Source organism: Mandrillus leucophaeus, unplaced genomic scaffold (genome assembly GCF_000951045.1).
Source record: "Mandrillus leucophaeus isolate KB7577 unplaced genomic scaffold, Mleu.le_1.0 Scaffold344, whole genome shotgun sequence".
Taxonomy (NCBI): domain Eukaryota; kingdom Metazoa; phylum Chordata; class Mammalia; order Primates; family Cercopithecidae; genus Mandrillus; species Mandrillus leucophaeus.
The window spans coordinates 3,072,090-3,076,660 of NW_012103632.1; positions in this window are offsets into that span (position 1 = coordinate 3,072,090).

Here is a 4,571-nt window from a genome sequence, read left to right on the forward strand (position 1 = left end):
CAAATTATCCCAGATGTCCTTCAAAAGGAAATAGTTAAAATGTTGTATATACATACTATGGAATACAACTTTGCAATAGGAAGGAACTAACTTAACACCTTAAATTAATTTCCAGGGAATTATGCTTTGTGAAAAAATAATTCTCAAATTTACTTTGAGTAAGATTTCATTTATATAGCATTTTTGAAATGACATAAGACATTTTACCTATAAATGACATATTAGTGACAAATTAGGAAAAAGCCTGGTGTGTACTAGAAGGTGGTACTAGAAGGTATTACTATAGATAATAAATATAATTATGTACAAATGCTAAAAATAGCTGGACACTCTTTTTATCCTCCAGACTCAGAGCAATGCCTTTTACTAAAATGAGCTTTCAAATGCTTGCTAAGAAGTGGAGAAAGTTCTGTTATTTTTGTGGTGGTTACTCATAAAATCTGTGATAAAGAGATTACTTTGATAATCTTTGAAATCAAATAACCTTTCAACAGAAGAAGCTCACTTGCAGTACAGATGCACCTCAAGAACAAGGGGGTTATGTTCCCATAAATTCATTATAAGTTGAAAATATTGTGAAGTCGAAAATGCATTTAACACCTGATAAACCCATTGTAATGTGAAAAAATTCTTACGTTTAACAACTGTTAAGTTGGGGCCCTTCTACATTTCCTGAGTAACAATAGCTTCATTTGTATCCTCCTTTAAGATTTACAAAGTTTTTTTACATGCAGAATTCCACATCAGTCATATAAATTACAGAAGATATGGAAACTATATGTAATCATTTGCACTTCACAGATGAGACCCAGAAACTTATACAAAGCAGAGCCAAGATCGTAACCCAGGTCTTTTAACTCAACTCCAGTACCGTGGGTTTTTGCAGTACCCATTTCTCTATGCAACTTCTAACAACATTGGTTCTTAACTCTATGAGGCACAGTGACAGTTTTCTAAAATAAATATTTTGAAAGTCCTTTTTGTAAAAAAAATTACAGAATCTATGCACTTAACTTTAAAATAACTGATATTACACTTATTATATAGAAGAAAATAAAAATAAAGTTTTGAAATAACGTGCATGTCAATAAGTACTTGAACATGACAACACTAGAACATATGCTAAAGAAATCAGATATTTGCAATAGTGTATAGAATAATCATGAATGTGACTGCTACAAATGCAGACTCAAATGTATTAAGCTGCTCTGTGGTGAAGATTTATTGGTAAAATTCCAAACATAATAAAGTATAGTTTCTAAGATGTATACACTATCTGTATTTAAGACAAATTTGCTGTATATTCATATCCAGCTAACATTACTTTGTGATTATAAATAGGGTTTGCATCTTGAATATTATGGGCATTGTGGTTCCTCGTGGTATATCTAACATCCCTAGCTAGTGCTCACTACCTAGCAGTAGAGCGCCCAAGTCTTACAACAAGCAACACTGTCCCCCTGAATTTCACAATGATACCTAGGTTGTTGACATCTCCGCTATTGCAATCTGCTAAACACAGCATGGAGCAACAAGCAGAGTTACTGGGAACGGCTTCACATTTTTGCCAATTAAGCGTTAATCACTGTTAGGACTCTACATTTTCAGTCTCAGGAACACTTTTGAAATAGCCTCTTGCACTCTGCACTGCTTATACTCATACAACTTACTTCCTCAGAAGGACAATGAAAAAGGAATAGAGGTATATTTTTCTAGCCTAAATTATGTGTATCTTCTCAAGTAAATCAGGAATCAGTTAATTTCACTGTCATTCAATAGACTTCTGTTAAATATCTCAAATGTCAATTCTATGAATGACTAACATAGTAAAATAGTTAAATATAATTTATAATTCAGACAACAAAAAAATGCTTACCTATTCATAAGTATCTCCTCAAAGGTCAAAGACAGTAACTTTTATTATTAAGCTTTGTAGAAGCTAATTCATGTCTTATGGCCAGAGTGATGGTAACAGGCCAAGATATCACTTGTAGAGCCTGCCAACCGCAGCTTCTGTTATTGCACTTGTCAAAATGACCCGCTGGGATGAAAGATTTATTAGAATTTTCTTTCCAGATAAATCCCTGTTGTGAATCAAATTATTCACTTTGTATTGAATAATATTTTTAGCAGTAATTCCGGAGTTGTTTAAAAGTTATTATTAAGGAACATGTTATACATTTTGATAAAATCACAGTGTAAAGAAAACCAAATGAATGAAAAATGTATTTCATAAGTTGACTTTCCATTGTTTAATATCATTTGCCTTTTAGTGTAATTCTGATGCCATATTTGTTTTGAAAGCTACAAATCTTATTTACGGTCTGATAATAAGTATCTTTCTCTCTGATTCACTGAAAATCAGTAAGGATTTTGATAAAAGATTGAGTTCAATAGTGATGAATGGTCCTAAGAATTGTGAGGTTTAGTTCAATATTTTGTATGTATATTTGAAGTCTACACCCAGATAATCAACCAAGAAAGTTTAAGCAATATTAGTAATCTGCATTTGTCACTGGACCCCTGAGTGTCTTCCCAAATATGATAAATGAGGGGGATATCAAAGAGAAGCTTCAGGTTCTCTAAGGGAGGATCAACTCAGTAGATAAGTGATGGTCCAAATTGCCCCATGGGTCTTCTTTGGAATTGAGGTTAAAAGCCATTGCAACTTCTTTTTAGAAACAAAGCAGGTATCCTCAAGCACTTAATCTTCTAATGAAGCACAATATTCATGCAGTTTGAATTTTTCTACTTTGATTTACATAAAACACAATGGTTTAAATATGCACACATACACATACAAGTACACATTCACTGCACTTGGAGATTTATAAGACAGAACAATTCATATTTAGAATTGATAAATGTCTGAAACTAGATTAAAGAAGGTTTTAAAATGCATATTTACTAATACAGAAATGCCCCCGACGTTTGTAATATGGAAATCTGTATTTGTATTTCAGTAAAGAACTTACGTAAAATCAAATTCCATGTCTACCTACACAACCCATCAATGAAAAAATGACTTAAAAAAATAAGTTTGGAAGTCATACTGCCCTCACACATATTCAAAAGTGACCCTAAAACAAACATATGTTTCCTACCTCTTAACTAAATCTCTCCAACACTCCATTTACTCCACTAATCTTAAAAACACACCTTACAAAGTTACAATTCATTAGATCGGTGATCACTTGATATGAAGGACATCTGGGAATGGGCTCACTAAACATCTGAAACGCATCACATAATTAGACAAAGAAAATATTGATGAGTCCCTGAGTGTTCAACATGGCTGAACTTCACAGGCTCATGGATGATTGCGAGGCTGATTTTATATATAGACACACACATACACACACACACACACACCCCCATACCCATACACATGTTAATTAAAAACTGAAAAGGGGAAAGAAATGGAAATTTTACCCTATTAGACACCTCAACCTAGAATATAGTTGGCATTCAAATATTTTTTAAACAAATGAATAACAGATATGTATAAACTGATGACATCTTTTTCTTGGAAATTATGGGAATGTTTTGTTGAGGCTCCTTGGTCCACTGTATATTCCCACAAATGTGATTGGTTTGGGTTCAGCCATATTTAGTCAGATCTTTGGGAAATTATCTTTAAAGCTAGACCCACTGAGAAATCTACCAGGTCAGTAAGATACCGCTGCAAAAGATTAATATCTCATAGAAGTCTCCATTACACTTGCCACAGACTTCTGTGCATCTTGACATTAAACGATGATGCTGGTGAAACACCGACTTACCATCATGGCGTTGCTTAAAATGATTACTTCATTGTAGCATCAAATGGGTAGAATACAGAAGACAGGACTGTCAGGGTTTTTTGTCTTGTATTTTTGCTGATAGAGAAGAGAAAAGAAAATGTGAATCTTTTGAGTCAGCCACAGTATTTTGGAAAAAATAATTTGAACAAAATTTTCTTGTTTAACTAATAGATATAAAATATTTTGCTAAAACAATAGAAACAAAAGGCCATAACAACAGTACCTTGTGATAGTCTATTTGGTGAAACATGGCCTCAGAATGTCTTGAAAATAGAAAAGAACCTAAATGTTTTATATAATCAAAACGAGAAAAAAGCAGCACAACAGGAGCAGCCTGGTATAAATTTTAGCAAATCAACAGGAACACTTTGAAACACTCTCTGTTATTTTCTTTCTCTCCACCCGGAAACTCTGCTGGGAACTCCACAGGACTACTGAAGTCTACTCTTTTCTCTTCCTTGTTACTTTTTGAAAGGCACAGCTAAGCCTCAGAAAAACAAATCACCAACAAGAAGCATTTCAAACCTGACCTAGTTCCGACTAGGCCACATGAGTATTTCATGTACATATTTACCCTACAAGATTAATCTCATTTTCAGCAGTTATTCAGATGTGTAGATGTCAGTACACTAAACCAAAGAAACTCAATAATGTAATTGCACTTTAAGTTCCTAGACACAGATTGACTTTCTAATGTAAATTTATGTATCACGCTCTTGATAATTTGTTCTCCCTCTTATATTTATACATTTAAAAATATGTAAACCT